Source organism: Haemaphysalis longicornis, unplaced genomic scaffold (assembly GCF_048455015.1).
Source record: "Haemaphysalis longicornis isolate Haplotype H1 unplaced genomic scaffold, Haemaphysalis longicornis Haplotype H1 scaffold_5, whole genome shotgun sequence".
Classification (NCBI taxonomy): domain Eukaryota; kingdom Metazoa; phylum Arthropoda; class Arachnida; order Ixodida; family Ixodidae; genus Haemaphysalis; species Haemaphysalis longicornis.
Genome location: NW_027526385.1, coordinates 108,449,802 through 108,459,789, shown reverse-complemented (window position 1 = coordinate 108,459,789; position 9,988 = coordinate 108,449,802). Strand labels below are relative to the sequence as shown.

The window sequence follows — 9,988 nt, the reverse complement described above, 5'->3', positions numbered from 1 at the left end:
GTACGGCACCAATCGCGATCTGCATGATCGGTTGGGAGGGAGGGGGTGTCTGATTTTTTTTTACTTTCTTGTTGAATTTTCATGGCCATAAGCACTTGCTGTATACCTAATTTTCGCGGCTGGGCGCGTGAGTGATAATTGATTGGTGAGGTCATAAAAAAGGGTTGACTTAACTTTTCCTCCTGACGGATCCACTAAGAGCGTGGGAAAACGTGGTGAGAAAGCATGCGGCCGCGCTGGCGTGCTGGTTGTTCGCCTGCTACTGTTAACGGCTTGATATGCTAGGGGTCACAAAGGAAGAGGTGAGAGCCAGGGGGAAATGGGGGCGGGGGCTGTCCTATCTGCTGTTTCAAATTAATTAGCTGAATTGACTGGGCAGCGCCCCATAAGACAGAATAATGACCACATTAGATTGGGTGAAAAGTGAAACTGATTAGGCTAAGGCTTGTAAGGTATCAAATGAAAGGTCCGGATTAACGGAATCATGTGGGGTAAATAAAAAAATGCTTCCTGATTGTAGTCATCAGGCAGTCATAATTAGTCATTGATAGGGTTAAAATTCAAAATGACTCTGTGAAGGCATGTGGGGAATCAAATTCAAGGTCTCGATGTGGGGAATCATTCGGGACAAAAATGCGTTATGGATTTTACATGACGTAGTCACGGTAAGTCATCGATTCGGTTAAAATTCCAGTTCATGACGCTAGGGCGTGTGGCGTATCAAATTAAAGTCTCGATGAGGGTAATCCCGTGCTTCCTGATTATTATAATGACATAGTCAAAATGGGTCATAAATTAGGTTAAAATTCACAATGATGCCACTGGGTGTCCGGGCCGCGTATTTCCAAACGCTTCGCTGCACAGAGCACCCACGTGACATGTCTGTTCGCGCGATGGAGAACGGTAATTCAACGTGGTTATTAGCTGCGCCCCAAGCCTAAAGCGACCTAAAACATACCAAATCACCATTATTAACAAAAACGACGCGTAGATTGCTGTTTATAAAAAAATGAAATGTAGAAATAAAATAGGCAATGAAAAAAAAAAGAGATAGAGTCGTGCTGGGGCTCGAACCCAAGCCATCAGCGCCAATACACAGCGCTCTACGTGAAGGCTACAGAGCCAGAACGGCGGGTTCGGTTTAGCAGGCGCTCAAAAGAATAGCGCGCGCAGTGACATCACACATGTCACGTGGGTGCTCTGCACAGCGAAGCGTTTGGAAACACGCGTCCGGGCCATGAAATTGAAGGTTCCGATAAAGGAAATCACGTGGGACAAAAATGTGGTAGGGCTATATCATGAGATAGTCATGGTTAGTCATTGATTGGTTTAACATTCAAATTTATTCCGCCAGGATGTGATGGGTATCAAATTAATGGTCTTGATGAGCGGAATCACGTGGGAGAAATACAAAAATGCTTCCTGGTTATAACCATGAGATTGTCATGGCGAGTCTTATATTGGGGTAAAATTCGAAGTTACCCCACTAGGGCGTTTAGGGTATCAAATTTACGGGCTTGATGAGGGAATCACGTGGTACAAATAAAAAATGCTTCCTAGTTCGAATCATGAGACAGTCATTATGAGTCATAGATTAGGTTAAATTCAAGGTGAGGCCGCTGAAGCATGTGGGGCGTCAAATTGAAGGTTCCAGTTAGGGGAATCACGTCGGACAGTTAAATAATGCGTCCTGGTTACAGTCATGAGAGACATGGTTAGTTTGACAGGTATGAATTCCATATGACCATGCTAGGGTGTGTGGGGTATAAAATTAAAGGTGTCGTCGAGGGGGATCACGTGGGACAAATAAAAAAATGCTTTCTGCTCACACGCTCACACGTACACACCCACACACGCTCACACGCTCACACGCTCACACTCTCACTTTCACTCTCACTCTCACTCTCACTCACACTCACACTCACACACTCACTCTCACTCACACTCACACTCACACTCACACTCTCACTCACACTCACACTCACTCACACTCATACTCTCACTCTCACTCTCACTCTCACTCACACCCACACTCACACTCACACTCACACTCACACTCTCACTCACACTCACACTCACACTCTCACTCTCACTCTCACTCACAATCTCACTCTCACTCTCACTCACACTCACACTCCAACTCTCACTCTCACTCACACTCCCACTCACACTCTCACTCTCACTCACACTCTCGCTCACATTCACACTCACTGTCACTCACTCTCACTTCACTCATACTCTCACTCACGCTCCCACTCTCACTCTCACTCTTACTCCCACTCTCACTCTCACTCTCACTCACGCTCACACTCTCACTCTCACTCACTCACACTCTCGCTCACATTCACACTCACTTTCACTCACTCTCACTTTCACTTACACTCTCACTCACACTCACACTCTCACTCTCACACTCACACACTCACACTCTCACACTCACTCTCAGTCTCTCACTCTACTTTCACTCACACTCTCACTCACACTCACACTCTCACTCTCACACACACACTCACACTCTCACTCACACTCACACTCTCACTCTCACACACACACTCACACTCTCACACTCACTCTCACTCTCACTCTCACTCTCACACTCTCACTCTCACTTCCTCAATGTCTCAATTTCTCACCCTCACCCTGTCAATCTCACACTCTCACACTCTCTCACTCTCTCACACTCTTACTCTCTAACTCTCACTCTCACACTCTCACTCACTCTCACTCTCACTCACTCTCAGTCTCTCACTCACTCTCTCACTCTCACTCTCTCTCACACACTCTCTCTCACTCTGTCTCTCTCACTCACTCTCACTCTCACACTCTCTCACTCTCATCCTCTCACACTCTCACTCTCACACTCTCTCTCACTCTCACTCTCTCTCACACTCTCTCTCGCTCTCCACACTCTCTCACACTCTTTCACTCTTACACTCTCTCTCACTCTCACCCTCTCTCACTCTCACACTCTCTCACTCTCACACTCTCTTACTCTCACTCTCTCACTCTCTCACTGACTCTCTCTCACTCTCTCTCGCACACTCTCTCTCACTCTCTCAATCACACACTCTCTCAAACACACACTCACACACGCGTGCATGCTGGAAGTTAAAAGCTGGCTACAGTGGCGGTCATTGCTTACAACGACAGCGTGGTGTTTTTCCGAGCTACGAGAGCTCATCCCACCTAGCAAATGCTAATAAAAACTAATACAAGTGTCTCAGCAAACAACGAGGCACTTTTTGTTTGTCCCACGTGATTTCCCTCCTCAAGACTCTCAATTTGCTACCCCACATTCTTTAGCGCCACACCTCTCTGCATTTTCACCCAATCTGAGACGATCTATTACTCCCGTGTTACACGGTTCGCCAGTTTCGATATTTTTCTTATTTCTTTTTTAGATTTTTGACACGTAGTTTTATCAATTGTCTACATTTACGCTTTTATAATAATTACACGTTGAACTTCCGTGATATCTGCATTTTTGTGTATATGCAGGGCGTTACAAGATCATGGCGGGGATAGGGGGAGGGGTGTACTCGGCAAAAAATGCTATGCAATAAAACAGCAAAGGTATATCCATGAACGCCTCACGCTTCAGAGATTCGCAGGGACAGTTCGCTTTGACACAAGGCGTTTTTTCAGGATGCAGAGCAAGAATGCACGGAACCGTAACCCTGAACTGTTTCGACATAAATGAACGCAGCAGTGAGCGCACGTCCCCTCACCCAATCCTGCTTATTTCGACCTGGGGACCCAGCACACCATCGAGCCTGGACCGCCTCTGTCATGAACACGAACACGGAACCTACATCAAGAGTTTGGTATCCAATATATGCGTACAATTGCTTCCAACCAGCGCTAGTCATCATAGGCAGCTGGTATAGCTGTATTAAATCTGCAACGAAAATTGTTTCCGACGTCACAGGAGCTGCGGTGTCATGTCGTGGCGAATGCAAGAGTTTGAGCTCACGAATTTGCACCCGTAATATTTTTACCACGCGTGAATTTGAAAACACTGATTGCTAATGAAATCAGAGTCCATCTGACCCCGAGTAAATTCCTAGCATGAGAGAGTTGTGAGGCCATTTGAGTTCTGAATTCATTTTGAGTTCTCAGCCCATTTTGAGTTCTGAGTTCATTTTGAGTTTTGAGTACATTTTGAGTTTTGAGACCATTTGGAGTTTGAGTACATTTTGAGTTTTGAGTACATTTTGAGTTTTGAGTACATTTTGAGTTTGAGTACATTTTGAGTTTTGAGTACATTTTGAGTTTTGAGTTCACTTTGAGTTTGAGTACATTTTGAGTTCTGAGTACATTTTGAGTTTTGAGTCTGAGTGAGTTCTGAGTTTTGTGCTCAATGTGAGTTTGAGTTTGAGTGATCGCAGATGTGCTGCTCAGCATTGAGTCTGAGTTTCAGTGAGTGGTGTTTCGAAAAAAAATTGTGAGTGAGTTTGAGTGAGCCGCGCCAACTTTGCCGAGGTATGCTGTTATGTCGGTGCTCTCCGGTCACGTGCTGTTCTGACGTGTGCTGTTCTGTCAGTATACCGTTGTTACCACAGCCACACATGTATGGTAGCAGGTGCCCGGAGCCTCGTAGAAGCGGCAATGCCAAAGGTATAGGGCGAGGACCCCAACGTGGGCTCTAGTGGAGTAGGGAAAGGTTTCTGTCGGGATTACTTCAACATGACGTTATTGTTCTTCTGTAATGTTGGTGTGTTAAAGAGATGTACTGAGTACCACAAAAGAAATTTGAGCATAAGCTGCGAGAGTAGAAATTAGGTGAGTGCGGAAGAACGTTCTTGCTAATACCGTATATCTTGGCTAAGAAAAGCGGATGGTTAAGACTCTCAGTCGTAGTAACCAATAATGGAAGAAAACGCCTTAGTGGAAAGAGGATGATGAAAATTACGTGACACATCCCCACCACTAAACGCACGGGGCGATAAGCACCACGTTGTTACTGGCATAGAATTAGGGGTGTTCTGCGCGAGACATCTACAAATATGCTTGGTTTGTTGCATGACGCGATGGATTCTGAGCCGTGTTCATCAACACTAGCGGTGAAATGAAACGTCAAACGACTGATTTTTGCAGATGAAAATAATAGCAAGTTTATCGAAAGCTGTAGAAGAATAATCAAGATATTGAAGAAACACACGAAGCAACGACGATACCCTGCAACTTCCTTACGCAGTTCTGTGGGGTCACGGAAACTTGTTCGGCAATTTCCGGAAACCACCAAAGTCACCGGCAAGAAGCATGAGTGGGTGATCGTAGTGGGGTCTGTAGATTTGTTGGACTGCTCCATGTGAACGCCAGCAGGCAGCGAACACACCGGTTACTCTGTTCGTGCTGACGCTATTGTTGTTCTGTTGGCGAAATTTTAAACATCTCAACATTTTGTTTGTTTTTTGTTTAAAGAACGCTGTTTTTTGGTCTGATAGAAATTTATTTCGCGAAGCTTGGGGCTTTCTGATTAAACAATGTTGTCTTAATGACCTGTTATAGTGAAGTTAGACCTTGTCCGACAATTACAACTTGAAGATTACTCGGTGCTTCTCTTAGGCTAAAGTGCCATTACAAGCACCATTAGGAAAAGGTCATGTGCCTCAATTGAGCTGAAGACCGAAATCAAGCCCGGTGAAGTATGTAAATAACAAATGATAGATGATCTTCCTTAATGCGTGCATGGTTAACCATGCGCTAGAGAAAAGTTCAGGCCACCAGCAATTGAGCTGGCGTTTAAAAAGAAACTTTTAGCTGTAATTGTATCGGAGGCTGTTGTTCTACTGTGTGGAGAAGAGTGACCGGTACAATGACTAATGGGGTGGTGGACGCCTCGTCTCAATATTGAATCCAAGGATACGCTTTATTCACAAGTTTTCAGAAATACCGCCAATGTTTTTATGTTGGCAGAGAGAGAAATGCTTAAGGTTTTAGAGTATCTGGCGTGGGATTGTTAAGTACAAAATTGAGCCAGTTGGTTGTGCATAACCTGTGCCCGCTGGAGGCTGCCAACGTTTTCTTATTAATGGTTATAAGAAACAAGAATGCTTTCCCAAAGAAATTTAGAAAAATTTGACACTTCAAAAAAGTCAATATGCAAAATGTTTCAGGTTTTTGAAACACACTTTACTTCGCAAGGGCTACGCAGTATCTGCAGATTTGCCTGGTTACAAGAATCAAGCGCGGGAAATCTGCTATCTGCGTCTGTAATCATCGGGACACCAATGGCGGCATTCGTAGTCACAACAGGAGCCGTCATTTCCTCGGCCTCCAGGCAACTGCAAGTAGTGTAGAAAGCGAGAGCATTGCATACACATTAGACAACTGCAAAATGGGGCTTGGTGAAGCTTACAAATGTGGGGCTTCCACTACTCGAAGTTAGCTATCCACTAATGTTGCATAATTTCACATAATCCGGAAATCGGTTGTGCAGTTGTTGAAAGCTTAGTGGAAATTATGTTCGGTTAACTGGATGTGTTTTATTTCTGGTTTTAACACTGCACTCACCGTCTAGGCCCTTTAAACTGGCAATTAGGGGAGTTGAATAACCGCAGGGGTTTAACTGTTCCAGAAAAAAACAACGTTCCAGACCTTTTCGGAGATGTAAATAATTTCTCACCATTGAAGCCACATACAACAGTATATTCCGCAGTTAAAAATATCAAGTATTATCAGGAATGCCCTTTACGCAAGTAACTGCGTATATATGCGGACGAGTATGTACTAGATGGAAAAAAAAGTTCTCATAGCAGAAGAAACAAACAGGAGGAGAAAGGTGATCGCGTCATATGTCGTCTGGGTCGCCCTATTTCATTTGCCGTTTTTACGTTTCCTGCTATGAATATTTTTTGGCTATTACGATGCTACGATACCATATATAAAAAGTTTAAAGGTAGTTATAAAACGGCGCCAGAAAAACATGCGTAACCTTACAAGACTTTTTGCAGGATAAATGGAGGGAGAATGTAGGATAGCTTAAAGAAAGTTACTTTTTAGGGTAACTTTACGCGGCAGTATTCCAAAGCCCGTGGTATTCTTACGGCACCTTGGGCGAAACTTTTAGAGATGAGTCTTGATGTCCGTCGTTCTGACCGTCCATGAGGGCGCCGGTTTAACAGTTAGAACTAAAGTTTACGGAGGCGTGTGAAGTCAAACTTTTCTGAACAACTTAATCCGGAAACATAGTTCCTACTTGCTAATATTGCTCAGCTAAAGAAAAGCTTTAGGGATATTTGAGGGAAAATTAAAAATGTTTTTTATTTATTTATTGAATACTGCCAGCCTGAGAGCCAGGCCATGGGCAGGGTGAAATTACATGTTTACGTTCACAAGGATGCAATAGTTAAGTGGGTGCATATTAATACAACACAGAAAAAATAACACGACACTCATGGACAATATTTGTCGAAGAACAAAAGAAAACAAAAGAAAACACAACAGAGAAAGCGCATACCTGCACAGAAATGTTACGCGCATGACACTTAACGCGCCACTGTAGAAGAGCGAGCCGATAACAACTATTTTCAATTAGAAAAACACGGCACGATGACAAAAATTGCTATACAAGGAATACTTTAGAAAGGGAAAATGTACTCGGAGAAAAACGTTTACACATCGTTGTGGAAAAAAAGAAAAAAAAAAGAAAAAGGAAACTGCAACGACGTTTACACAAGAGAGAACACGATACGTACGCGCACAACTGTTTTGAAAGGCACCGTTTACAGACAAGAAAGCACTACGGCACAGAGAACATGAAAGTCAGAAGCAACGATTAGCGCACAGCTGTATTAAATATACCCTTAATGAAGAAGTTAGACGAGAACAATGAGACAGCTACTTAAATAGAGAGGTTTTTTATGAATATATCCACAGTAGGGCATTCGACCGTACTCTGAGGTAGGGAATTCCAACTAGCGACTCTGTCGCATGCTGTGTCGGTTTTATTAAAAATAGAATTCGGCTCAATTTTTGCGATGGCAAAAAGGGAAAAACGCGTTGCAAAAATTATTTTAGCCGCAAAGTACAAATCGGCCTTCTGCGCAATCCGTGTGGTCGTTGTTCCAGCGCCAAGCACAACGTTACCAACACAACTCGACAGACAAAACTCCAGCAGTGTAACAAGCAAAAATTGAATTATCTTGAGGAACCCTCCCCTCACCCAACCCCCCGTGGTTATCGTGGGATGAGCGAGACGGGAAGTGAAGAGAGTGACTGATGGGAGCGAAAAAGAAGAAAGAGATATACGTGACAGGGGCAGCAAAAGACTATCATCTTTCTAGAACATTCTCACATGCGAGCAGATACGTGGCCTAATTTTTCTGTCTGTCTGTCTGTCTGTCTGTCTGTCTGTCTGCCTGCCTGCCTGTCACTCGATCCACATCCGGAGAAAAGTTGAAGGATTTTGTGCAACATGCATTGCAGATACCTTTGGAAAATACTGAAAGTAGTGGCTTGTATTAACAGCGAACCTGTTTATTAAATCGCATTTTTTCCTGTCTGCAGCTAAATATAACAAGAAAATGCCGAGTGCTCGTGTGTGCGTGGCTCCCCGCGACCGGGCAGCATCCCCGGCGCACATTTTGTCAAACCAAGCATACCGGCTTAAGGAGATTGACCAAGATTCGCAAACAAAACTGCAGCGTTCACCCTTATCGTGGCAACTACTGCTCGGAACGAGAAAGACACGTGATAGCGTTCGCCCCTACTAAACGGTGTCCAAATATTACCATTTTGAAAAAATGAAGGAGGCGCACAGTTATCGCACCAATGATGGAGGAAAGGTCATGGCGGCCGCCAAGAAGAAGGAAATCGACTGCAATCGTGGACTTATAGCGTCGTGATGTCTTTAAGATTGCGTACAGCTCTGCTACCTTGAAGTCGTACGCGTATGTCTGAGCTTCCTTCATTTTTTAGATATCAAAAGCATTTTCTTGCTCAACGCAGATTGTTGAGTTCACGCACGATTTGGCTCTTGCAATAGATAAGCTTAAAGTGGTTGACTGTATATTCTTGGACTGCAAAAAAGCAAATGATGGTGTTCCATACCACCTTCTGCGTAGTAAATTTCATCCTATGAACTGAATGAATTGGTTTTTGCATTGTTATTACTATTGGCCCTATAGCTTTGTTCAAAAGTACTGTGTAGTTTACCGGACTGAACGTTTACCGGACTGAGCGCATGAACGTGATTCCGTATACCTGCAGCATTATTCGAATTTAATAACATCCTGGTGTGCTGATTCAGAAAAGGTTCTGGAGGTTAAACAGTGTGTTAACGGCACCTTTACCAGAAAACCTTCATTCCAATTGAATACGTATACCGTAAATTATGCTGCTGTGACAACGGCCGAGGAATATAATTACCTAGGAGTTTATTTAGGGAGTGGTTAGAGGTTAAATAGGCAGGTTCATACCATAAAAGTTACGGCTGCATATGTTTTTGGCTTTCTGAGACGAAATTTCAGTGAACCTCCATCCCACTGAAAAGAATAACCGTATTTCACTCATGTGCGCTCAATCTTGGAGTACGCATGTGTTTTCGTGGATCCCTACACCAAAGAGCTGGTTGATACGCTCGAAAACATACAGAATATGTCAGTGCGATTCGTATTAGGTAATTGGCGCGCTCAACTTAGCATGAGAGAAAGTAAAAGTAAACTAAAATGGCAGGACGTGAAAGATCACTGACGAAACCACAGGTTGAACTTTTTTCGTAATATCTATCATTCGAAAACTGGAATAGAAGGGGAGAAGTATGTCCTAGCGCCATTCTACATATCGCAAAGTGGGACCGCTAGCTTAAAGCAAATTATTAACTTTCCTTTAAAGGTGACGCCTTGCGCGATTCATTTTATTTTACATCAATACTGCAGTGTAATTATCTTCCACGTATGATTGCATAAACTGTTTATATTGACGATTTTCAGCGCGCTTTGTAGAATTATTTTGTTATTTTGTCTCATAGTTAATGCTTAGTGTT

At 43.6% G+C, this 9,988-nt stretch overlaps 1 long non-coding RNA gene across 1 annotated transcript in view; it reads right to left on the bottom strand.

Moving 5' to 3' along the window:
* Positions 1–6,211: 6,211 nt before the first annotated feature.
* Positions 6,212–9,988, bottom strand: part of LOC144139361 (uncharacterized) — a 44,055-nt gene continuing 40,278 nt past the window's right edge. The window contains exon 4 of the long non-coding RNA XR_013316162.1: positions 6,212–6,287. This is a non-coding gene — a long non-coding RNA (uncharacterized LOC144139361). The remainder of the gene's footprint in view (positions 6,288–9,988) is intronic.